We start from the raw sequence: 26,422 nt of genomic DNA, 5'->3' as shown, positions 1-26,422 counted from the left end.
ATATATATATAGTGCATATATATATAGTGCTTTATATATATATATAGTACTATATATATATTTAATTGTATGGATATTATATATATATATATATATATATATATATATATATATAGTTTTTTACTTAATCATAAGTTGTGGTGGTTTTTCCAGAGCCTTCCAGAGCCTTAACATAATTCTTTTTTTTTATGTTTATTTATTTATTTGAGACACAGAAAGAAAAAGAAAGCAGGGGGAGTGGCAGAGAGAGAGGAGACAGAGAATCCCAGCAGGCTTCATGCTGTCAGTGCAGAACCTGACATGGAACTTGATCTCATGAACTGAGTGAGCATGACCTGAACCGAAATCAAAAGTTTGACGCCCAACTGACTGAGCCAGCCAGGGGCCCCTTACATGATTCTTTTTATTAGGCGGTCATTATGACCATTTTTATGCTTCCCTACTAAAGGGTATTTAACTCGTTTTGAGGCTTCTGCTAATACAATGATGGTATGGTGAACATCCTGGGTTGAAGATATACACATTTTATGTTTGAGTATCTACTGTTAAAATGCCGTCCAAAGTGGCTGTACCAATTTACATTCCCTCCAGCAGGGGATGGGGGTTCATAACCATTCCCCTACCCCCTCACTCTTAATACAAAATAGCAGTCTTTTACCCTTTTGCCAAACCGGTGGGCAAAATGTTACTTTAATTTGCATTTCCTTGATAGATATGAGATAGAATATTATTTCATTTGTTCTTTGGCCTTTCAAGTTTATTTTCCTAAGAATTGCTAATTTATATCCTTGGAAATTTTAAAATCATGTTGTCCATTTCTTATTGATTTGTATTAACTCTTTATATATTATAGATACTGGTCTCCTCCCCTCCCCATCACACACACACACACACACACACACACACACTGTATTTGTCAGCTCAGAATGCCATGACAAAATAGACCGGGTGGATTTAACAACAGAAATTTATTGTCTTGCAGTTTTGGAGGCTGGAAGTCCCAGATCAGGATGCAGCTAGGGTTCATTTCCCATGAGAGCTCTCTCCCTGGTTTGTAGGCAGACACCATCTCGCAAGAGAGCTCTCTAGTGTCTCATCTGGGGACACTAATCCTAATCCCATCATATCAAGGCCCCTCGCTCTCGTGATCTCATTCAACCTTAATTACCTCCTCACAGGCCCTGTCTCCAAACAATCATATCAGGGATTCAGACTTCAGTGTATGAATTTGAGCAGATACAATATAGTCTATAGCACACATATATAGCAACTACTTTCTATTGCCGTGTAGCTTTGGTTATTTTATTTTTAGTTGTGATAAAAGGCACAGAACATAAAATTTACCATCTTAACCACCTTTATTTTATTTTATTTTTTAAAGTTTGCTTGTTTGTTTATTTTTAGTAACCTCTACACCTAACGTGGGGCTTCAATTCATGAACCTGAGACCAAGAGTCACATGCTCTTCCAACCCAGTTTTAAATGTACAGTTCAGTAACGTTAAGTACATTTAGATCATCGTGCAACCAACCTCCAGAACTCTTTTCATCTTGCAATACTGGAATCCGTACCCTCTAAACAACTTCCCATCCTCTTCTCCTCACCCCCTGGTAAACACCATTCTACTTTCTATCTCAATGAATTTGACAATTCTAGGTACCTCATATAACTGGAATCATACGGTTTTTTCTTTTTTTTTTGTGACTGGCCTACGACTCCACGTTGTAGCATAAATCAGAATTTCTTTCCTTTGAATGGTTGAATAACATCCCACCGTAAATAAACACTATGTTTTGTTTACCCATTCTTCTGGCAGTGGATACCTACCTTGCTTTTACCTTTTGGCTATTGTGAATAATGCTGCTGTGAACACGGGTCTACAAATATCTCTTGGAGGCCCTGTTTTTAATTCTTTTGGGTATATCCCCAAAGGCGGAATTGCTGGGTTATATGGTAATTCCATTTTTAATTTTTGGAAGAGCTGCCGTACTGTTTCCACAGTGGCTGCACCATTTTACATTTCTGCCTGTAGCGTACAAGGTTCCAGTTTCTCCACATCCTTGCCAACACTTATTTCGGTTTTGTAGTCATCTGCTATGGTCTGGATGTTTGTGTTTCTTGGGGTCTTTGGGAGGTGATTAATGGAGCTCTCACGAATGGGACTAGTGCCCTTATAAAAGAGACCCCACAGAGCTCCCTAGTCCCTTCTGCCATGTGAGGATACAATGAGAAGTCTTTGACCCAGAAGAGGGCCTTCATTGGACCATGCTGGCACTCTGATCTCAGACTTCTAGGCTCCAGAACTGTGAGAAATAAATTTCGGTTGTTAATGGCTACTCAGTAATATTTTGTTCTAGTAGCTTCAACAGACAAAAACATCATCCCGAGTATGAGGTGATTCAGATTTGTTTTGATGCTCTTTGTAACACAAGGCAAGCCAGAAGCAAGAAAACAAGCATGGTTAGTTGCAAGGGACTGATTTTAGTCAGTTAGCCTGGGTTCAAATCCTGACTCTACCACCTTCTAGCTATGTGATCTGTTAAAAACAAGACAACACGTCCAAAATGGGGTCACTTGTGCTAAACCCCATGTCACCAAACAGAGACTCAATTATAGTTTTGGTTCTCCTAGAAATGGCATCTTAAACCAGTTAATCAGGAACTGCCTGATCAGCACTAGTTAGGTAATATGCCTGATAGACTCCTCCCATCTCCTAAAGGAAAGTAACTTTGCAATAATCAACCTGGGTTTATTTTCTTCCTTTTTTCTCTCCTTTCTCTTCTTCCTTCCTTCCTTCCTTCCTTCCTTCCTTCTTTCCTTTTCCGATTATAACTTCATTGTTCCTGCTCCCTTCTGCCTATAAAAGTCTTTCAATTTTGTGCAGCGCCTTGGAGTTCCTTTCTATCTGCCAGATTTGTATCAAATTTTTGCTTAAATAAACACATATACCTCAGTTTATTTTTTAACCGGCCTCATGCGAATTACTCTCAGCCCTATTGCCTCCTCAGTAAAATGGGTATAATAATCACACCATTCTTCTAGAGTTTAAGGATCAAGTAAGATCATGTACTTAAAAGGGCTTAGCACAAGGTAATCTCAAATGTTCGATCTTTTAGGTCTTATTTAAAAGAATCATCTCCACCCCAGAGGAATAAACACTGTCCTATTTTCCCCTTCTAATTCTTTTATAGCTTTGTTTTTGCACTTAGGTATTTAAGTCAATTGAAAAATTTTTTTTCACATGATATGCAAAAGGGTAGCCAATTGTTCACTGACTAGTGTTGCCTTTGGCCACTGACCCAATCATCTCTTACTCGAAGCTACACGGGGCCCGTTTTTGGACTCTCCTCTCTGTCCAACGGATCTATTCCTGAGCTGACACCACTTCCTAGACCTTTAGAACAAGTAATGCTAGCGGGTGAGGGCAAACCCTGTCCGTTGTTCCTTTTCAAAACTGGCTTTTCTTGCACACTGTTTTTCTAAACTCAGCCTATTAGATCTTAAAAATAAACCCTGGTGGGCTTTTGAATGAACTATCCTGAAAAACTAACTTGGAGGAAAACTGATGTGTTTACCGGATTGTGTCCTCTCACTGGGAAACTGTTGTCTCCCAGAATTCTGTTTCTCCCTTCTTAGCCAACCCAGGTAAATCTGAGTGTTCTCTTTCACCAAGGACTGGATCATAACCACAATGGATAAAAGCTCTTATTACCCTACTTGCCTTTGGAGAAAAAGGGGCTGGAGACAAACGGCCAGATGAAGTGATTTGAAAGGAGCTGAACAATCTGTTTTGGGGAGACAGGCTATTCAGGGTGGTGACCTTAGAAACGCAGCTGACGGTTTGCCAAGACAGGCCCCTGGGCCTCCTGGACTCTCTCCTCTGATGGCTCCGACAATGGGCAGCTTTGCAGGAGCAACTAGAAAATTCCAGAAATCACAGGGCTTTGGGACTGGGGCCTGGTTTTAACTATCTCCCCCACCAACCCCATTATACAGATGAACAAAGGGAGGTTGAGAGGGGGAAGTAAGAGACAAACATATGGGTCCAGTCTCCCCTCGGTCCCCAGAACTGAGCTTGACTTAGCAGGAGGCTTGAGTGCCACCTGAAGGTGGGGGAGAATGTATTCCGCCCCCAGAACTCCATCCCAGCCCCAAGAGAACAGTGTCCATGTCTCAGGATTTCAATTTTCAATCGGGCAGTTCCCTCCCATTAGGCTCCCCCTTCCCCACACCTCCTTCCCCTTTAAGAAGAGACCAGTCCTTGGCTTATGCCATTCATAGGGTTTATTGTCACTTGCCAGCAGCTGGCAGAGGAAGGGGACACACAGCCAAGCCTCACCACAGAAGAGGTGGCCCTGGACCACCCAGCTCTCCCACTTGGTTCACACGGGGTGCGGGTCCTCACTGGCAGCAGCTACACTTCTCGGCCTCAGCCTCGGTGCCCTCTTCACCTTTGCACACACAGTCCTTGGCGCATTTCTCACACTCCGCCGGGCAGCAGGAGCAGCAGCCTGCAGATCAAATGGGGGAATGCCCAGTGTGATGGCCTCTCCCTGCATCTGTCTCCACCAAAAGGGAAAGGGGAAGGGAGGGGTGCTAGGGGCCTAGGCGCTGCCCCCTTCCTAGTCTCACACTGCAGTTTGACTCAGCACCTATGGCATGTCAGTTGCATGCTGGGCTACCACTGGGGAGGAGTACCCAGTAGATAGCCCACAGCCCCTTGGGTGGGTGCAGGGGAGTCCCACGGATGGGGTGGGGGTTAGTGCTGGACCTTTAGGGGAAAACATCACAGGGTAAACAATGGCCTTGAAAAGGGACTTGAAGGATGAACTTGGAGGAACAGAGATGGTAGGGGCTCCAGGAGACGGTGGAAGGTTCTATGGCTAGTCTTACACACTCCCACCTCCTCCTCCCCAAGCATATTACACTGCTTCCAGGGAGACTTGGGGGAGGTCAAACTGAGGAGATCCTCAAAGGCCTGAGAGGGGCCAAGGGACCCAAACTCCAGAGCCAGCCCCCAGCTTCACCACTCCCTTCTCCAGGTACTTGAGGTTTTGAGGTGAGGGTTTGGACCAGGGTAGAAGGTCTCCAACATAGCTGTCCATCAGAATCTGGGAATATAGAAAAACATCTTGCCACAGGCATGCTGAACCAGTCACTGGGGGCAGGGCCCGAGCAACCGTATGTTAAGGCCTCCCCAGGTGGTTCTGTCCCAGTAAGAGTCAAAAGCAATGTCACAGGGGATCTAGGGGTCTCTCCATCTTGCCTAGGGAGATGCTGACTTCAGGGAGCAGGGGGCAGGGGCGGGGGGAGGGGTCCCCATACTCACTCTTCTTGCAGGAGGTGCATTTGCATCCCTCACACTTGCAGGAGCCGTTGCAGGTACAGGAACCACCTAGAAGGGCGGATGCCGCAGGAAGGGTTAAGGTGCTAAAAGTGGGGTGCGGCCAGGCATAAAGGAGGAGGTGGGGTGCCAAATCTCAGGGCCCTGTGGGATATAGCCATGTCTACTCTTCAACGACGTTAAAAATGGCAAACATGGAGGGTCCCGTCCCCCCAAGGTCCTTCAGCCCAGGCGTCGGGCATCCGTTTCCTTGCAAGTCAGGGGCGCGCTGTGCGCAGGATGGGGGCGGGGGCTCACCAGTAGGGCAAGGGCAGGTCTCGGGGTCCATGTCCAGAGGAGCTGCCGCTGGAGGAGGTGAACTGGCTTCTCCCGGCAACTGGACGCACTAGTGGCAGCAGGTGGCGAGGCTTTTATAGCCCCAGGCGGGGGCGCGCATGCACAGCCGGCTCGCACACGGCGCCCCCTCTCTCCATCTGGGCACACAGGCTTAGGCGGAGGCGCGCATTGCGGCAGCCGTCCCCCCTCCCCCGCCCTGTGCCCGGCCGGGCGCTCCCCCCACCCCACCCCACCCAGCAGCCGCGTGCGTGCACTACCGGGTGCGCGCGGCGCTCCTGAACTCCCGGCCGGGGCCGCTTTCCGCCGCGTGGCCGGGGGGGGGGGGGGGGGGGGGGGGCCGGGCCCCCCGACCCCCGGGCGGGGGCCGCTCCCCCCCGGGGGGGGGGGGGGGGGGGGGGGGGAACACTTCCCGTTCGTCCGTGTGCGTGCCGCCGTGTGCACCGCTGGGGACGGGTCCGCCGCTGCAGCCGGCCAGGACAGAGAGTGCGCACTTCTCTCCTCAAACGGTGGCATGGCATGTTTCCCGGCCCTTCCCTGCCTCTCTTCTTATTCTAGGATTCTGGGGCGCCAGGTTAGTCAAAATGGGGTGCTGAGCACCCTGCTGCGCTGGGACCCCATTCCCTCATCTCTTATCAAATAGGAAAATAATCCTAACACCAGTGGAAGGGCCTTGCAAATTGGTTTTGGGAGGGGCTGGCTCTGGGAAGCCTAAAGGACAGCGCTGGGGTGACTGATGGGAGGGGTGGGGGGAAGAGGGGGTGGCACTAGGTGGCTGCATCCCAGCTTCACAGGGAAGCAGCTTTCCTTTTATCTCTTCCTTCTGTGGAGTCCCTTGTGCCGGTGGCAGGCTGAAAAAGTGGTCCCCAAAAGATATCCATGTCAAATCCCAGAACCTGTGAGTGTTACCTTATTTGGAAAAAGGGGCTCTGTAGATGTCATTGAATTAAGGATCTTGAGATGTGATCATCCTGGATTGGGCCCTAAATCCAATGACAAGTGTTCTTATAAGACACACGGAGAATAGGCAGATGAGGAGACAGTGTGACCAACCACAGGAGACAGAGATTGTAGTGATGTGGCCCGCAGCCACCACAAGCCAGACCCAGAACAGTTCACATCCTTCCTGTGAGCCTCACCGTCCTTGCTCAGCAAATGAAGACACTCAATCCCCAGGACACAGAGGAGCAAAGGAAAGCACTAGACAACTGGTCAAAGGCTATAGAAGGAGAAGAAACGATGCTCATGGTGGCATTTCAGACAGTCAGTCACATGGTGACCCCCATGGAGAGGCCTCACTCTACCTGCTTGTGGTGCAAACACCTTTCACAAAGTTGCATCAGGTTTCATAGCGACAAGGCTTATCTAGAGACAGAGTTTAAAAAAGAGAGAATAATAGAAAGGAAGGAAGGAAAGAAAGAAAAAAAAGAAAAGAGAAGAAGGAAGGAAGGAGGAAGGAACAAAAGTTATCTCAGGATCACTGCAGTTAAGTGTTTGAAAGGTGGAGGCTGGAGGGGAGCACCTGTGGCCTGCCCAAGAGTGGAGGTTCCTCTGCAAGCCCTCCAAAGAGCTCTTATCACTTCTCCCACCCTAGCTTCCACTTCTTTAAAAAAAAAATTTTTTAATGTTTATTTATTTTTGAAAGACAGAGCATGAATGGGGGAGGAGCAGAAAGAGAGAGAGAGAGAGAGAGAGAGAGAGAGAGAGAGAATCCAAAGCAGACTCCAGGCTCCGAGCTGTCAGCACAGAGCCCAACGTGGGGCTCGAACCCACAAACCTTGAGATCATGACCTGAGCCGAAGCTGGATGCCCAACCTACTGAGCCCCTCTACTTCTTTTAAGGAGACACCCCCTTAGCACCTGCATCCCTCCCCCTTTAGAGGTGATCCCTTGGCTGCCCCCCAAGGAAGGCAAGTCTGGTGAGCCTTCAGACTGGTTTTGCTGAGTGGGGGAGACTGAGACTCAGAGACTGAGCACTGCTCCAAATGTCGCCCCGAGCAGAGTGAGCCTCTGTTCTAAATCAGAGCTGGACAAGCATTTTCAAATGTCGGTTGGAAACCCACCCCCCTCCAAGATATGAGCTGCCCCAGAGGCCCCCACGTGGCCTCATCTGAGGAGTTGAGCTAGCTGGTTTCCCTGGCTTTGCAGGTCTCGCATGTGTTGGTCTGTGAGTGGAAGCTTCAGTAATGGTGGAACAGGAGAAAACCAGAAGAGGAGAACCAAGAGTCCCAGGAGACGCTATCATGTGAAACCTCAAGGTATTATGTGAAGTCCAGGTTGGTTCTCAACATGGGCTTCATGCAATTTCAGGTCACTGAGCCTCACCAACCCTAGCATTACGGTTTATTTCCTGCTGGTTTGTTTTCATGTTGCCTAAGGGTACTCTGGCCCCTGCCGCTGGAATTGCCTATAGTCCTCAAGGCTTCAATATCTAGGACTTTCAGTGCAAGCGAATTATCCATGCCAACACATTCAGCCAGAGCTGCCCCCGCCCTTTCCCCTCAGGCCTCTCAGACTTCCTTGGGATTGAGGTTTCAGATGTGGGAGAGCAGTCTACCCCCCCACCTCCCTGGGATGGTGATTTTGTGTGTGAACTCGGCCGGGCTAAGGGATGCCCAGAGAACTGTAAAACATTATTTCTGAGTGTGTCTGTGAGAATGTTTCCCGAAGAGATTAGCATTTGAATTGGTAGACTGAATAAAGAAGATCGCCCTCACCAGAGTGGGTGGGCATCATTGGATCTGTTCCGGGCACCAATAGGACGAGAGGGCAAATTTGCTCTTTGCCTGAGCGGAGACATCCATCTTCTCCCGCCCTCAGACATTGGTGTTCCTGGGTCTCAGGCTTCCAGACTGAGGCCGAATTATACCACAACTTTCCTGGTTTTCCAGTTTTCAGAGGACAGATTGTGGGACTTCTCAGCTTCCATAATTGTGTGAGCCAATTCTTATAATAAATATGTGAACATAAGTGCTTATTATATACATAATATATATATCATATCAAGATCCACCAGGCGCCTGGGTGGCTCAGTTGGTTAAGCCTCTGACTCTTGGTTTCGGCTCAGGTCATGATCTCATGGCGGGCTCCACACTGTCATCTTGGGATTCTCTCTCTCCCTCTCTCTGTGGCCCTCCCCTGCTTGCCCGCTCTCTGAAAATAGACCAACTTAAAAAGATTTTTAAAAAGGCAGATCCACGTATATGTGGTTGTGTTCTGTATCTATACACGTGTATGTGTATATGCACGTATGTACTGACTCGTGTACCCAGCACATCCAAGGGTTGCCAGGATATGGAAGGGTCTGAAAACCACAACATCCTTCTGAAACACATTACCTAGCCCCGATTCTTCACATGGCTGGCCCTCCTCCCTCAGTTCTCAGCTTCTCTGAGCTCCAAAGAACATTTTGGATACGTGTGTCCCTCCAGCAAGTCCCCCTCATGCCCACCTTTATTCCCCTCTGTCCTCTCATTAATTCTCACAGCCTAAAATGATTTGTCTGTGCTCCTGCCCGTGCTGCGCCTCCCCCCGGGGTATCCACAGGGCTCCCTCTTTTCTTTCTTTGCTTCTAAGTCTTTGCTCAAATCTTACTGTCTCCAGGAAGCCCACCGTGATCACCCTACTTAAAATTGCAACACATACCCCAAACCGCCAGGACTCCTGATCCCTCATACCTTGCTCTATCTTTTCTTTTTTCACAGCATTTAACACGGTCTGACAAACAAAAATAATTGACTTGCTTGTGAAGTTTATGCACAGCCGACTGTGCATAAACCTCTACCTCTGCTAGAATGTACCATCTACCTCTGCTAGAATGTAAGCAACACAAGCCTATAAGGGATCATTGCTTTTGTTCACTGACAGGTCCGAAGTGCCTAGAACAGTGTCCTGTATATGGGAGACATTCAGGACACATTTACTGAATGAATAAATGAATGAATGGCTCTCAAGTCAAGCTGGCTGGCTTCACAGTCTGCCCCTGCCATCTACTAGCAATGTGGTAAGTTATTAACATGTTACTTAATATTTCTGTGCCTTCGGTTGCTCAAGGGCTCCCATTTATGATTCCTAAATGGGAATAATAGTAATTCCTACCTCATAGGTTTGTCTGAGGCTTAAATTGGATGACACTTGGAAGACTTTCTGGGCAGGGCCCTAACCTTGCTGGCTCTTCCCATTTAAGAGTGAGTGTGAGCCTGGGGAGGTCGGGTGAGGATGCTGCAGGGAGCCTGGGATCCCTATGTCTCCTTCAGGACACCCAGCTCCATTGTCCGCCTCAGCTCTGTGCTCCCTGAGTTGCTGCTGCCTCCATCAGACACAGGATTCCAGGTGTCAGCCAGAACCAGCTAAATCCCAGCCATTCGTCCTCCTGTTGGGCCCCCACACCCAACCCCAGGGCTTCCTGGGAGAAGGGAGTGCACGAAGACGGTTTTCTTTCCAATTAGATTGGGGCCAGGAGGCGAGAACAGGTAGGCTGAGGGGTGGAGATCAGGCAGGGTGATCCACTAATGGGCAGAAGATCCCCATTTGATCTCAGAAAAAGGCGAGGAGTCCAGCCACTCCCACCCCTGGCTGAAATGGATCCTGGCAAGCATTAGACTCTTGCATTGCCCTCAAAGGGTCTCCCAATTGACTATCCTGGGACTGAACAATTGACCAGGAGTTCGGGAGCCTGGGGAGACGGTGGTATACCGAGAGAGTTTGCAAATACGCTAATCTGCAAATAAAGTCGTTTCTTGGGGAGATCTGGCTTTATTAGTAGAAGGAATGTTAAGCGAGCAGTTTTATCCACAGGGGCAGCTGAAACAGAAGGGGCCCTGGTCACAGAGAGGGTAAGGAGTCAGGGGAGGGGTGGGGGAAGGAGCCTCAGCAGGCCATAGAACAACTTACCTAGAAATGTAATAACCCTCTGTCTCCATGGTTACCTTCTGTTTATGGCAAGTGATTCAGTCTCTCCTCCTTAGTAGTGACACAAGATGTCCTTTTAACATAAATTTAAGTGTAATAATAGACCAGGTGATAGGTGGTTATGCCCAAAATCGTGTAGGTGGCTCTCGAAGGACAGAAGTCAGGGAAATGTTGCCCTATACCAGGCTGGTCCCCTGAGTGCTCACGTCCAACTTGGCTGCTGGTTCTGTCTCCCCTGCCCTCCTGCGCCCTTCCTAGCCAGGCATTGGCCGCTTTTGTGTGGGTTCTAAAGGCCACGAGGAGATTCTGTTCTCTCTGATCACACGGGTGGGATGGGAAGTGTTGGGAGGCGGAGGCAGGGAAAGGCAGCCTCCAAGCTTCCAGGTTTCAGAAGGTGGCCAGGTTGACCCCAGCAACTGTGCCAATACCCTGATTCCTGGGGTTTACTCCTACCTCTAAGAGTTTTCCCCAAGGGGCTCCTCAGTAGAATAGGAACAGAGGTGGTCTGCCGTCCCCTCTCAGTGAGGGCCCTAGGGAAGGAGGCATTAAACCCTGAGGGAGTCGGGGCTCAAGCTGAGCTGAGCTGGGCATTGGTGGGTTGGAGTTCAAGGGCCACCGATTGTGGAAGTTCTTGTGCGTGTTGGGGGCAGAAGCTCTGTGGCTCGGGGCGGAAGATGGGTTATGACGAGGGAAGGGTCCGTTATAGCTGGGGCAGGAGAAAGCCCTCCCAAACTGCAGGAGACACTCTGGGGGTCTGCTGGGCAACCACAGCAGGGCGACAGGGGTCCTGCACTGCTCACAAAACCCACACCACCCTGACATTACTGCCAGAATCTTCTTCCTACATGCAGTGAGTGAAGACTGAAGTCCTTCAGAGTGACTGGCTTTGGTGTCAGACAGACCTGATGATTCTGAATCTCCTGTTTCCCTCAGCGATTCATTGGGGTTAATCATGCTCCTTACCGCTTGGGTTATAGTGAACGTTCAGTGAGATTCTTCATGCAGATTGCTTAACATGTCATAGGCGCTCAACAAACAGTGCTCAATGAACACTTCTGTGTTCAGCAATCTTCTGGGAGCTGGAACTAGTAAATGATGGACTCCAGTTCCCCTTGGCCTACTTTTCCATGCAGAGTCTGGCCCTCACCTACACTGGCACCTAAATGTAATCCACGCTATTCCCAAAATATCCCCCTAAGCTTTCCTGCTGTCATGCTTCTGTGCATACTGTTACCCCTTCTTGAAATGTCCTGCCCACAATTTTTTCCTGCTTAAAATCCTACATATCCTTCGAGGCCCTGCTTCAATGCTGCCTCCTTCGGGAAGTCTTCAGTCCTGCCTGCAGCCAGACATAACCACCCTTCTTGGAACTTCTATGGGGTTTTGCCTAGATATTTTCTCCCCTGTAGGAGAGGAGAGTGGGTAGTCCTACAGTCTCCCTGACAGACTCAGAGGTCCCTAAAGGCAGAGGCTGACAGAGGAGTTTCATTCCTCTCCTCCCTTCTGTGCTTAGCAAGCTCCCTGCACACCTGAAATGTCTTTGAAGGCTGAGTGAACGAATCAGCGTGAGAACTGACCTTGGGGTCACCCCTTTTTATTAGACCCCTTGAAGGCCAGGTCATGAAGAGTCAGGTTAAATTCTATATGTACTAATGAAGTTGCCCTGTGGCCCCCACCATCCTGCTTTGTGAAATGAGTGTTGCGATGGTGAATTCTCTCCTTCCATGTCACAAACATTTATTGAGCACTGCCTTAATCCAGACATTGTGCTAGGAATGGCAGGTACAAAGGAGAGCAGGACAATGACAACACCCATTTTTTCTGAGAACCCACTGTCTGGGCAAGGAAGCATTTAATAAGAAATCTACACTTAGCAAGCTAAGTGCTGTCAGGAGAGAGCATAGCAAGTTGGGGCCCCTGCCTTTCTGCATAAACCTATCTTCCCTCCTCTCTCTCTCCCTTCCTTATTAGACCCCCTCCACCACCACCTGCTGCCACGTCTGGGGACAGGCAGCATCGCCTTTTTCCAGAAACAGCCCCAGAGCAGCTTGATCTAGCGTTCAAGTTCTGTGCCACATCTCACCTTCCTTCAGTATTTCTCTCCTGTTGGGCAGTTTTGCCCCCAGGAGACATTTGGCAATGTCTGAAAACATTTTAGTTGTCACAACGTGTCGGTGGTGGTGGCGGTGGGGTGGGTTGTGATGCTACTGGGGTCTAATGGGGTAGAGGCCAGGGATGCTCCTAAGCCTCCTGCAACGCACGGACAGGCTCCCCAAACAATCTCACATGTCGCTAGTGCTGAGGTGGAGACACCCTGCTGTTTATCCTATAACAACTCCAGGGTGATTTGTAGGAACTCAGACATATAGGGAAGGGAGCCAGGGGAATCAGAACACCCACTTTCCAACCCCAGCCTCATCACCAGCTGGCATCTTTGGACCTCTGATTCATCCTCTGTCAAATGTGGAGAGCCATGCCTAGCCCTGCCTCCTTGACTAAGGTATCTGGGGACTGAAATACGAGAAAGTAAGTGAGAGCACTTGCCACGGGGAGGCTGAGGGTGAGGCTGGACGTGGAGAGGGAGGGAAGCCTCCATTTAGTGAATGCATATTGAACTGGAGTCACATGGCCCAAATTTTCCACCACTGTTTCAAGTACTCTGCCTTTTCCTTGCTTCTAAAAATAAATCGTACAATTCAGGCCATCTGTACCTCAGATTAAAAAACATCTGGGTCTGGCTCCCCCCTCCCACTTCTTCCTTCTTTGTTTAGTGTAGATATTTTGAAAAAATAAAAAAAAATACATATACAGTCCTTTCAAATATAAAAATAGAAGCCTGCAATATACACTGATTTATAAATTACTTTTTTTCCTTGCTTCTCGGTAGATTACGAACATCTGTCCATGAAATTAGTTTCATTTCTACCATTTTATTTTAGTAGGTTTATTCCACAATTTCTTTAAGCGGTCCCCTCCTTTGACATACTTTTCTCATTTCCAGATCTTCACTATCAACCCGTGATGTGATAAACATCTTGGTAGCTTTTGTGTGTGTAGATTCATGACTTTTTTCCTGAGTATACAACATTCCTTAAACTAGAATTGCTGGCTCAAAGGATACATTTTTTTCCCCTTTTCAAACAGTATTTGTTTATTTAAAAAAAATGCTACTTCAGTAAATTTAGAAAAATTCAGAGAAATAGAAAGAAGGAAAAGGAAAAATTATCTTTTATCTGTATTTGAACACAACCACTGCTAACATTGTAGCATATTTCATTTCCATATTTCGTATATTGTGTGGCTTCTTTTTTATTTTATTTATTTATTATTTATTTATTTTTTTAATGTTGATTTCTTTTGAGAGAGAGAGAGAGAGCACGAGCCAGTGAGGGGGTGGGGGAGTGGTGCAAAGAAAAAGGGAGGCAGAGAGAGAATCCCAAGCAGGCTCCATTGCTGCCAGCCCAGAGCCGGATGTGGGGCTGGATTCTACCAACTGTGAGATCATGACCTAAGCCAAAATCAAGAATTGAATGCCTTGGGGCGCCTGGGTGGCTCAGTCGGTTGAGCATCCAACTTCGGCTCAGGTCATGATCTCACGGTTCGTGAGTTCAAGCCCCACGTTGGGCTGTGTGCTGACAGCTCAGAGCCTGGAGCCTGCTTCCAATTCTGTGGCCCCCTTTCTCTCTGCCCCACCCCTGCTTGTGCTCTGTCTCTGTCTGTCAAAAATGAATAAACATAAAAAAAAAATTAAAAAAAAGAGAATTGAATGCCTAAACTGACTTAGCCACCCAGGTACCCCTGTGTGGCTTCTTTTTAAAAGAAAAAAAAAATTACTGTGTAACTCATTTGGAGCCTAATATTTACTTAAGATTTTACCATAATTATTTCCTGTGTTTTTGCACTTTTATTGGCTGTATCATATCCTGTTGTTATGTGTGAGGGCCGTTGCTTACTTGAATGATTTCGTAGACTTGAGGCCATTTCCAGTTTTTCACAATTGTGGATAGTACTACAATGAACCTTCTTGTGTGAGTGATGCTTTTTTATTTAAAAAAAATTTTTTTTAACGTTTTTATTTATTTTTGAGACAGAGAGAGACAGAGCATGAACGGGGAGGGGCAGAGAGAGAGGGAGACACAGAATCGGAAGCAGGCTCCAGGCTCTGAGCCATCAGCCCAGAGCCCGATGCGGGGCTCGAACTCACAGACTGCAAGATCGTGACCCGAGCTGAAGTCGGCGCTTAACCGACTGAGCCACCCAGGCGCCCCGAGTGATGCTTTTTTAAAAAAATATTTATTTATTTTTGAGAGAAAGAGAGAGAGAGAGAGAGAGAGAGAGAGAGAGAGAGAGAGAGAGACCCTGTGCTCACAGCAGCAAGCCTGATTTAGGGCTCAAACTCTTGAACTGTGAGATCATGACCTGAATTGAAATTGGAGGCTTAACCAACTGAGCCACCCAGGCGCCCCTGAATGATGCTTTTTTATTTTCCCTTGAATTTGTGGCAAATTCTTTAGACAGGTTTCCAGAAATGAAGTTACTGGGACAAATGAGGATTTCATGGTTCTTAGACGTACATTGTCCTGGGAATCTGGGTGGCTTACACATTGCCTTTTAATGGGCCCTTGGAAAGTTTTGCCTCATTTATCCTCTTTGCAGCCGTGTCTAGGGTTCTAAGCCCTTTCTGGGATCTCTTGGGCCTCAAACCCAGCCAGACTGAGGCGGGAATTAGGACTTCAACTCTTGCACAGTGCCCAGGGCTCAGGGCGCACTCCTCCGCACCTGCCTCTGGACCTCGAGCGCCCCCTGCAGTCCACGGGAGGAACTTCCTTCCCCATCCTGTGACCTGCATTTCATTGCTTCCCCACCGAGACTTCCTCTGGTTTCCATCGAAGTTGGAGAATGTCCTGAGCAGGTGCAGACTCTGTCACAGTCTCTCAGGGGTCTCCGTTGTCCCTTCGGTAGTACAAGCACACAATGTGTAATGTGCCAGCCTCCTGACACAGTACCTTCCTGCTCTCAGCAGCTCTTCCTTGACAAAACTCTTCTTTATCTTGATGTAAAATCTGTTCCCTTGGTGTTTCCTCACGTTGCTCAAGTTTTACTGCTCATGGCCACCTGTAACTAGTCTGCTCACTTTTCCCTTCGGCATATCCCCCCCACCCCCACCCCGCTTATCTTACTTACTCTGTGGTCTTCAAGCGTCTCTCTCAACTAGTCCTGGCTGAGTTTGGGAAGAGATCCTTAACTTCTTTGAGTCTCAGTTTTCTCACCTGTATAATGGAGATAAGAATCCCTATCCTGCAGGGTTGTTGTAAAGATAAAAAATTAATACCGCTAAAAAGCCTAGCCTGGAATTTTGGCTCAAGATGGTAGACTGAGCACATGCATTTACCTGTTCTTCCTCCTGAGAATCTACTGAAAGAAACTCAAGAAAGACAAAGGAGGAAAAACTTAATAAAAGAAGTGAGAATTGGTGTGGGGGAGGATGGCTTGGACAGCACATCAATGGATGAGAGGTTACAACATTTTTCTGGAATACTGGAATGGGTCGAATCACACTGATGGGTAAATGGGAAGAGAAGAAGCCACAGCTCAGATCAAAAAAGTAGAGACTTTGGGGGTTCTGTCTTATTTTGTTTTGGTTTGGTTGGGGGAGTCAGGATGAGAGAACAGAAGAGGAAGTGGTCACAGAAACCAGGATGGGGAGTGATAGAAGACGGAACTGTAGAAGAGCCTCGTGATTGTCATATTGGCCTCCTTCACAACATCGCCAGTTCCCCCCAGGCTGAGGCTGCGAGATGTCTCAGAAGAAATGGAGTAACCAGTCTTGGAGGGGCCAGGGCTCGCAGAAAAGGGTCAGAGGAGGGCCCTTTTGGTTTTGACACTGAGGGGTGGGCCACACCTGCCTACTAGGTCCCCACCTGGGCATGCTAAAACCAAGCCTGCCAGTTAGCAAGCCTCACTGACACCCGCAGAGCCTGCTTGTAGCTCAAAGAAGCAGAAATAGTTCCAGAAAGAGGAGACTTGATGACAAAAATTAAAAAAGCATTTAGTGCACCAGAGAGATTCAGGAAATGACTTCATTTGAACAAACAAACAAGATACTGTGATAAGTGTTCAGAGAAGAAGTTCTTCTATATTAAAATGTGATTGACCAAATTCTCAAAAGATTAATAAAAGGATTGCAAAAAGGCTGAGAAATTTCTCAAAAGCTTCCGATGAAAAATAAAGGGTAGGTCATGTTAGTTTTCATAGCAGCAACACCAAATGTGAGAAGACAGTGGAACAATGCTTTCTAAAGTGCTAAAAAAAAAAAATGATATAGAACTTCAGATTGGATATCCAGCCAGACTACCAGTCAGACATGAGAGAAAAATAAAGGTGTTTCCTGACGTTTAGGGAGGAAACACCTCTTCTTAATTCATCCTTTCGGTAAAAAATTGCTTGAGGATATACTCCAGCAAAATAGAAAGGAGCCCAAGAGGATGGTGGGGGATCCAAGAAACAATAGATCTAACCTAGGAGAACAATGAAAAGACATCCCAGAATGATAGTACTGCAGAATATCAGGAAAGAAGGCAATGCATATTAGATTGGTCAATGAATAGCAAGAGGGAAAAGGCAATTAGAAATGCAAGAAAAAAACCCCAAAAGCCTGATGGTCTCTGATGACCACCGTGACATAGGCTGATGGAGTTGATGGCTGCTTCCAGCCTGTAATGGGCCCTGGTTTCGGGCCCTTGGCGGCATGAATGAACACCCCCCTCAGGGCTTGAGTCCCCCCACACCCCGCCCCACTCTGCTGAGGGTGCTGGTGTGGATGAGAGTGGACTGAGCCTCCCCTTCCCCGGTGCCAGCCTCCAGTGACTTCAGCCTTCAACACTGTCCATCTACAAAGTTGTTTGTCTACCTCCACTTGCTCTCAGTTGCCTGGCTTTGGAGTCTGTATATCTGGATTCAAATCTCCATTCTATAAACTAGTTGTATAGCCTTGGGCAAGTCACTTAACCTCGTGAGCCTGGTTTCTTCATCTGGGGAAAATGGAGTTGATAACGGTATTGACCTCACGAGGTCATGTTGTGACAATTAAATGGAAACAGTGCAGGGGAGATGTTGGGCCCAGTGCCCGGCAAGAAGTAAGTGCTCGGTATTTTAATCTGTTATTAGACCACTTTATTCTTTTAAGTAATAGATACCATGCACGTGCCTTGGATTCTTAACCAAGATCTCCTCAGGGATCCAGAGATGACTCAGGGGGCCTGTGAATTCTCTAAGCTCATATGTAAAATTGAGTGAGGGTTTTAGTGTGTGCATTTTTAGGGAGAGGGAGGCTCATTGTTACCAGTGTTTCCTATAGCTGTTTATGGCCCCTGCTCTGCACGGTCTCTGGCAGGTGCTAGGCTCAGGGACAGCTCTGCCATGAAAGAGACATATGTGGAGTTCCCTCTTGGTCTCCCATTGTGCTTCAGCCATTGATTCTTGTTTTGTCACAATGTTTTTTTTTGTGGTTTAATCTTATTTTTCCTTCTACTTACTGTTCTCAAGTGGAAAAAAGGACTTGGCAGAGAATTTACTATATAAGGGGAAACACCATGTTTCCCCAGCTATGTAGTACACTGCCGTGTGTGTGTGTGTGTGTGTGTGTGTGTGTGTGTGATGCAGTGTGTCACATGTGCTTGTACAGGCAGGGAATATCCCTGGAATACAAGTAAGTGGTTACAGTCACTGTCTTGAGGAGGAGGGACTGGGAGGCAAAGGTGGAAGGAGACTTATACCCTTTGTATCTTTTGTATTTTGTACCTTGTGTATGTAGATTTGTTTAAAAATAAGTAATTTTTTTTTAAATCCAGGATTCCTCCATACAACCCACCCTCTTGCAGGGCTATTGAAGGGATTAAATGAGAACGTGTGTGTAAAATGCTCAGCACAGTGGCCGATGCATTGTAAGTGCTGCATAATGACATAATGGCAGCACTTAGAATCATTAAGCTTAGTTGGACTTGGGCCAGGGCAGCGAAAGCTCTGATGTCTGTGTCAGCAATCTGGGGGGGAATAGCAAAGACCTCAGATTCTCTTCACATTGACTTCCGTGAAATACAAGAACTTCAGGGAACAGCATCAGTTTCTCCTGGCCTATGTCTACCCTGTCACCCACTCCCAAAGTGAGCCCAAATAACCAAACCAGGGAGCTAACTCCCTCAGTACCTTGGCCTTGGGGGTTTTCTTTAGATCTGCACAGACATCCTACCCTAGGAGTTCATGGACGATTCAGTGCTAAAGTTCCTTAAATATCACTATGCACACAGTGAGGCATTCTGGGCCAATATTGTGCCGGAGAGCCTGCCTAAGATTGAGTTAGTTCCAAAGCGGAAGTTTTGTCGCACAAGTTTTGTTGGGTGGGGGATCCCAGGAAGCACTGGTAGGAAAATGGAGAAGTGAGGCGGGGAAGGAAGGAAGGCAATATGGCGTATGTTAAGGAGCAGGTCACCACCGTGGGCTACTGGAGCGCTCTGCTGCTGGGGACTTCTGGAGCATGGTCTAGAACCTGTCACAGATTTGTCCCACTGGGAGGATAAAGGTGCTGTGGGTATTCGTCCACCAACTCCTCTTTGTCATTAGCTAAGGGCTGTCCCCAGGGGCGATGATTTCCCAGTACTCCTGGCCTGCTCTGTGCAGGCATCTTGCAAGCTCGTGCAGCAGGAGAGAGCCCCCTGAGGCAGAGTTGCAGGTTTGGGTAATTAGCTGCCATCTGCAGAAGGGATGCGGGCCGGCGCCTACCATGTCTGCAACAGAGTCAGTCCTTCTCCGTCCTGCTGGGTTAGGGTAAAACAGTGCTCTGAGCCATCAGACAACCATGAGCGGAAACTTTATTGCTGCAAGCACTTTACATGAATGTCACCAACACCACATCTGAGCAAATATATAAAAAGCATAACCTATGGTACAAGAATTCTAACTTCTCGACTAATGCTCTGTACAGATGCTTCCCAGGCCTTGCCTCCAGCACAACGGATGCATTTCAGGGGCAGCAGCTGCACTTGTCTGAGCCCCCTTTGCAGATGCAGCCCCGGGCACACTTGGCACAGCCCGGGGGGCAGCAAGGACAGCAACCTGAAAAGGTCACAGGACAGACAGGTGAGTTTGGGGGCCACGCCCCCGTCTTCCCACTTCCTCTCCCACCACTTAGAGAAAGCAGAGCATGCCGCAGGCTTCTATCTACATTAGCAGAAGACCTTCCTACCTGGGGCAGGAAGCTGTGGGATGTTAGAGCCAGAGGGGTCCTCAGGAGTCATCAAGAATATGCCACATGCCCAGAGAGGGGAAGGGGATTGCTCAAGGTCATTGGTCAGTGGCAGATCAAGACTAAAACTCAGAGCTCATGACTCCAGGCCAGTGCTCCACCCCGTTCACCACTGGCCACAACAGGACCTCCCCGCAGCCCTCTTCCTACGCAACCCCATGGAGGCCCCCATCTCCAGGTGGGCTGCAAGCTTTAGGAGCTTTGCCCCAGGTCTCTGCTCAGCTTTCATTTCAGATCACTCCCGCATGGGTCAAAGGCCTCCAGAACCTGCTTAATACCACCATGGCTGGCTGGAGGGTTGAGAAAGGAGGGAACAGACTTTCCTAGCTTCTGGCCAGCGGTGCCCCCGGTCAGCATAACTCACTTTTTCGACACGTTTTACAGTTGCAAGTTGTGCATTTGCAATTGTCTCCACAGATGCAAATTCCTCCTAGAAGAGAAGACAGAGCCACAAGCGTAAGGACTGAGATCGAACAAGGACACAAGGTGTGCTGCAGATCGTCCCGGTGGCGAGGTTAGTGGTCTGTCCTTGGGGAGGGGCTGGGCAAGAGGATAGAAGATGCTGTTGAGCATCACACAAGTGGCCAGGGCCCCTTAGTGGTTCCCAGTCACAGACCATGGATGGAAACTGGGGTGGCTGTGTCCAGCCCTTCAGCCGGGGCACTTGCTAAATTGCAGATTCGTGGGTCCGACACTTGAGATATTCTGATTCATGAGTCTGGGTGGAGAAAAGGGAATCGTATTTTTTTTAATGTTTATTTATTTTTGAGAGGGGGAGGGGCAGAGAGAGAGGGGGACAGAGGATCCGAGGCGGGCCCTGGGCTGTCAGCAGAGAACCTGGATGCGGGGCTTGAGCTCACGAACCGTGAGATCGTGACCTGACCCAAAGTTGGGCACTTAGCTGATTGAGCCACACAGGGGCCCCGGGAATCATATTTTAAAAAGCAACCCAGTCTGATGTACAGTCAGGGTTGAGAACCACTAGACTAGGCCAAGTCCACCAAGCCCCAGGTCCCCCAGGGGCTGTCGGAGCCTTGTATACCCTCCTCACCTTTGCAAGGCATCAGGCAAGATGGCAACCCTGAATGGCCAGGAGAAAGAACCAGGGACATAAATAACCTCAAAAGAGAGCTGCAGCCATAGCTTGTTTTCATACAAAAACCATTTACACTTAAAAAAAAAATCATCCCCCCTATCATTTGAGTGTCAAAGTGCTGGAAGCTTCTGTCTCTTTGGCAAGTTTTGGGTATAGACATAGTCCTGTATAGGACCAGAGAGGCTTGTGAGGATTCTTGGTAAAAGACCAGGATGTCTCCAAACTCTGACCTCTCTCCTCCTGTGCTACGTGCTTACGTGAAATTAAGGAGTTTCAGAGACTCGGGAGCCCACGTATGCTTCTAATAACTCCCCTGACGTCTGCAAATGCCTTATGATTTTAACACTTTCATCGCAACTGTGGGAGGTGGGCAGCTGGGGATGAGTGACCCTGGTTTTTGGATGAGGAAACTGAGTGTTGGAAATACTAAATGTCAGGAGTGAATGAGCCACAGCACTTCCTCAACTCTGGTGGCTGCCCCTGGGGGCCTGACACTAAGTGCCCCCTGATCCAGGGTCTCAATTCTAGCAAATCAGACTGGTAGGCCACAGAGTGGGAGCCGTCCCAGAGGTCACCAGTCCCAGACAAACCCCACTGGCGGCTCCTAATTGGAGGGAGAGAAATATTCATCAGAGCCCTGTGGGTGCCCCTGTCGGAAGCTGGTGCAAGGTCCCAGGACCCCAGAGTGGGCATGCTTACTCACCTGACATGCAGGTGCATTCGCCGGGGTCCATGGTCCAGGTGTTCCAGAGGCTCCAGTGCTATCACAGCTGGGGAAGAGAAGCTGAGCCAGCAGCCGCTGGAGGCTCCCTATTTATAGCTGTGTAGGTGTGCACTTGGGCGCACCCCACCTGTCCCTGGGGCCAGACGCCCTGCACACGGCCCGGCCAGACGCTGCGGGCTGGGGGTTGGAGGGAGCGGGCAGAAGGAGGGCAGAGGAGAGGGAGGGCAGTACAGTCACACAGGTGGCTTCTCAGAAGGGATGCAGGTGGCTCATCCACCCATCTGCGTATGTGCCAAGGTGTCAAGGAGCCGGGCTCAGGCTCCAGTGGTGCTTGTAGTGCTCAGATTGGCAGCTGTACCCATCTGCTCTCCAAGTCCTATGCAGCCTGCCATTTCTGCTCCCTTCTTCACAGGGCCTGGCTCGGGGCCTCATTCCGTCTCCCTTGGTCCTAAAAGCCCTTACCATGGGCAGAAGGGGGCTTCTAGCCAGGGTCTTGGGCTTTAGAAAGTCCCACTGGGGCCTTTTTTGGCATATCCTCCAGACTCCCTGGGTGAGAAGGCCAAAGGTCAGGGGCACGTGCCCAACCGAAGTACGCAACCTCTTCTAGACCATACACATAACACTCTGGATTCTGGAATCTTGTCTCATCCCAAGCCGGCTTGCTTCCGAGGGTTTGCTCAGACCTCTGCCCCAGGCTCCCAAGGGCAGATGGGCAGCTGGTGTGTGTCACTCTAGGCCTGAAGGGTGGCCGGAGGTTGCTGTTTGCTGGGGGTGCAAACAGAGTTTGGATGTGTGGGCTGGGAGCCCACTGGTGGGCGTGAGACCTCTCGGAGTGAGGGAAGAGGCTAGGGATGGGAAAAGAAGGTAGGTGGGCCTTGGGGCCATGGGCAGCTCTCTAGGTGCCTTCCAGTGCGAGGATTTGAGAATTAAACATTTGAAGCTGGTCCTTCAGGTGGCTATGAAGCTCTCTGTAAGGTAGGGGGATGGAATGTATTTTATTTGTCAATTTGATTTATAACTTTTAGATATTTTAGCCAGTGGTGTGTGAACCTCCATTTGTGCTCTTGCTCTGCCCCCCTAAACATTAGGAAGGGCCTGGAACCAGCCTCCTGTGGGCTTGCTTGCTTCTCTTCATTCTCCACACTGCTTCGGAGATAGAACCCCCAAAATAGCACTGGCCCTGTTATTCTCTTGCTATTCTCTTGTTATTCTCAAAACCTTCAGCGGTTCCCACCATCTGCTGAAGGAAACCCGAACATCTTAGTCTTGCATTCCAAGGTCAACTTACCTTTCTCAGGTCATTGCCCACTCCTCCCTTCTACCTGCCTCACCAAAACCTAAGGACTCCAGGCTCCCCATACTTGCCCCGAACTTTTCCACATCCGGCCTTTGCTCCTGTCAGGTGTTCATCTCTCCCTGCTGCCTCGAGTCCAAATAAATCCTCCTCATTTACCGAAGCATGAGCTCAAACGCCATTTCTTGAGTAGTAGAAGCAAGGGGGGCTCTGTGGGAGAACGAGCCCCCCATCTTAACCATAACCGCATTCTCTGATATAGGCAGCAGATTGCTCTTCAGTCTTGTGTAAAGTGCTCCCTGATGATGCAGCTTCAGGCTGCCCCCCAAAAGCTGCCACCTTCACCCCCTCTCCACGTAGAAATTCTGGAGCTGCCACTGATGACACACGCTCCAGGAAGCTGCTTCTGATCTCCCCCTTTCTCAACTGGAAGAAGTCTTTACTTCTGTGACCCCTCAGTGATGCGTTTGTATGTTTCTCATGACGTTTACTACTTTGTACTCTGCTGTGTGAGCATGTCCATGGCTCTTGTGCCCCGTGCCCCAATCTCAGGGCTCTCAAAGGCAAGATTTGTGTCTGATGCCTCTCTCTTCCTCAGCGTTCTGCACAACGTTTAGGAGATGAATGAATACAGGAAGGAGATGAATGGTCAGAGGACTGAAGACATGAATGAGAGAGTGAGTGGACACATAAGTGGACAAATGAACCAGTGAGTGAATGACAAGTAGACGTATAAATGCATGAGGATCCTGCCTGTGGGTACTGAGGACCTCTGCTGAAAAATACCGTTACCAGTCAGAAAGGCAAAAAAAGATGGGGCCTGGCCATAACCAGTGGAGGAAGATCCTCCTTCTTGTAAGTTGCCGGGGTCTCCGTTACTTATCCATAAGGACCAGCGAGGCCTCAGTCTGACCCGTGGAACCATGGGTTTGAGCTGAGAAGTTCTAGTGAGGAGAAAGGGATTCAGCCCCGTGGTCATCAGCAGGACACGGGGAGGGTAGGCAGGGGCGATATTGTAGTGATCCAGAAATGGCCTTTGCCTGGAAGGAGTTCACAGCCTTCTAGGGGATCCAGGCATGTTCATCCATTCACCTCCTTCTAAAGGCTGGCACTGTGCGGGGCACTGGGGAGCCAAGGGTGAGTAAAACCAGAGCTTACAGTTGTGAAGGTCAGGAGGACATCTCAGCCCGGGAAACCCCTGACTGGGCAGGGCTGCTGTCAGAGTTTGGAGGCTGGCTTCATCTTCCTTCCAAGTCCATCTCTTGGCAGGGTCAGCTCCCCCGCTTCACCTCTTATGTGTGTGCCCTGTAGCAGATACTAACGCCTTAGAAGGTCTAGCCCAACCCGTGAGCCCAGAGCGAGGAAGGGATTGTCCTTTACCCTCATCTAAGCCATCTCTCCTCCCTCTTTCCTGTCTGAGCCAGGAATGGCTTCTTCCTCGGATGATTGACACTGTGATTTGCTGAAGGCCCCGTCTGAATGATAATCTCAAAATTCTATCCCATAGCATGAAGATATTTCCCAGGCGCTGGGCTGTGCAGATTGAAACAACATGTGTGGCATGGGGCAGTCGAGTCCATGCTGAGCTGTGCCCCAGGCTGTCCCGTTCCTGTTCCGCCGTCCTTCTTCCAAGTGCCTGGAGAAGCACATCCACAGGCCCCTTTTGCCCTTTTGCCTGTCTTCTGGGTCTCAGCTCCAGATCTTTGCATGGAGCACGAAGACAAGAATACACACACCACCCCCAAGAACATGCAATGGCTCTAGGCACAGCTTAAATCCACCCTTAGAAAATTAATATTTTAATTCATCTTCAAAGAAGTGATCCTTAGCTTTCCGGCGGGATTCAAGGAGCCCTGTGAAAATCTGATGAAAGTTCTGGATCCTCTACCCAGGGAAAAAAATGCACAAAACACATTTCCCTCCCACAAGTTCAGAGGTTTTGTGAGGCTCTTAAATCCCATTGGTTAATGAACTCCCCTACCCCACCCCCACTGGCCCCTCAAACGAGGGGTCTTGATGTGAGAACTTCTCTGCAGAAAAGCAGTCCTGACGATGGCAGCTCTTCTCTCGTCACATAGCAGTTGTAGGTCCTTCGAGCCTGAGTCCTAAATATCTCCATCTCCAGCTATGGCCTCTCCTCCGTGCATATGTCCAGTGGCTTTCTCAAAACAATGAAACAGGTTGTTCCAAAGGAGCAGCCAATACCCCTCTCTTACAAAATGACAGGGTTCTCTATCTTCTCCCTTCTCATGAAGGAAAAAGCTAAACACATGTTCCTGAGCCCAGTGTTTTTTGCCAGAAATAAGTTTCTGGGACTCATGGTTTAGGAATGGAGGTTCAGCCATTTGATGATATCAGAGAAGAGTCCTGCGCCATGACTCCACACCCTGGCCCGTGTTTTGCTTTTGGGAATCACCATCCTTTCTCCTACAGGGACCCTCTAGACGTATGAGCCCCACCCCCTGGAGCAGCCTGGAGCCATCGGTTCTATTATGCTGGTTTATATACTGACCTCTCTCTCTAGACTGCATGCTTCTCAAAAACGAAGTCAGTCCGTATTAATCTCGGCATCCCCGTGGCCAGGCACACTGAGCGCTGGCACACAGTGAGTACTCAATAAATATTTATGGGCTGACGATGAATAAATGGCTCAATTAACAGAGTTACACTGAGGCTGTCTTCTCCGGCTCTTGTTGAGGAGATTGAGAGGAACGAGATGCTCACCAAGAGCAGTCAACAGCTTGAGATCTGGGGTCATGCTGCTTTGCTCCTAATCCAGGTTCTGCCCCTTCTTTGCTGCATGATGTGGGGCAAGTTGCTTGACTGCTCTGAGCCTCAATATTCTCATTAGCAAAGCCTGGCTAATGAAAATGATAACCCTACGGCACTGTCCTCATGATCGTTAAGTGAGAGAATGCATTTTAAGCACTTATTATTGTAGTAGTGTCATTACCATTACCTGGGCCTATTACAACTTGGCAGATTGGTTTAGCCACCCACCTATTTGTATGTTTGAGGATCATAGACTATTCTTTTTTTTTTTTTTTTAATAGACTTCAGCCTGTCTTGGGGTCCTGAACTGGATGCATTCAAACTTCTCAAATACTGTGGCTAAAAGTCTCTGGGTTTTAGTTCCTTGCTTACAAAACTTTTTTTTTTTTTAACCTCTATTTATTTTTGAGAGACAGAGAGAGACAGAGTAGGAGTGGAGGAGGGGCAGAGAGAGAGGGAGACACAGAATCCGAAGCAGGCTCCAGGCTCCAGGCTCCGAGCTGGAGCACAGAGCCCATCACGGGGCTCGAACTCACAGACTGTAAGATCATGACCTGAACCAAAGTCGGCCACTTAACTGACTGAGCCACCCAGGTGCCCTTTTAGTTCCCTGCTTTTAAACTCAGCCTAATTCCTTTTGGGTCCCA

General features: G+C 48.7%; 1 long non-coding RNA gene across 2 annotated transcripts in view; it reads left to right on the top strand.

Annotated features, from left to right (window-relative positions):
• Positions 1-9,552: 9,552 nt before the first annotated feature.
• Positions 9,553-26,422, top strand: part of LOC125915955 (uncharacterized) — a 30,611-nt gene continuing 13,741 nt past the window's right edge. The window contains exons 1-3 of one of the 2 annotated variants that reach the window (XR_007455800.1): positions 9,553-9,680; positions 19,569-19,723; positions 20,307-20,403. This is a non-coding gene — a long non-coding RNA (uncharacterized LOC125915955). Of the gene's footprint in view, positions 9,681-19,568; positions 19,724-20,306; positions 21,426-26,422 lie in introns of those variants that run through there. The other variant, XR_007455799.1, reaches the window with a different exon arrangement.

Source organism: Panthera uncia, assembly GCF_023721935.1.
Source record: "Panthera uncia isolate 11264 chromosome E2 unlocalized genomic scaffold, Puncia_PCG_1.0 HiC_scaffold_19, whole genome shotgun sequence".
In the NCBI taxonomy this organism is placed as follows: Eukaryota; Metazoa; Chordata; class Mammalia; order Carnivora; family Felidae; genus Panthera; species Panthera uncia.
The sequence above is the reverse complement of the archived record's forward strand: the minus strand, read 5'-3'. Positions and strand labels throughout refer to the sequence as shown.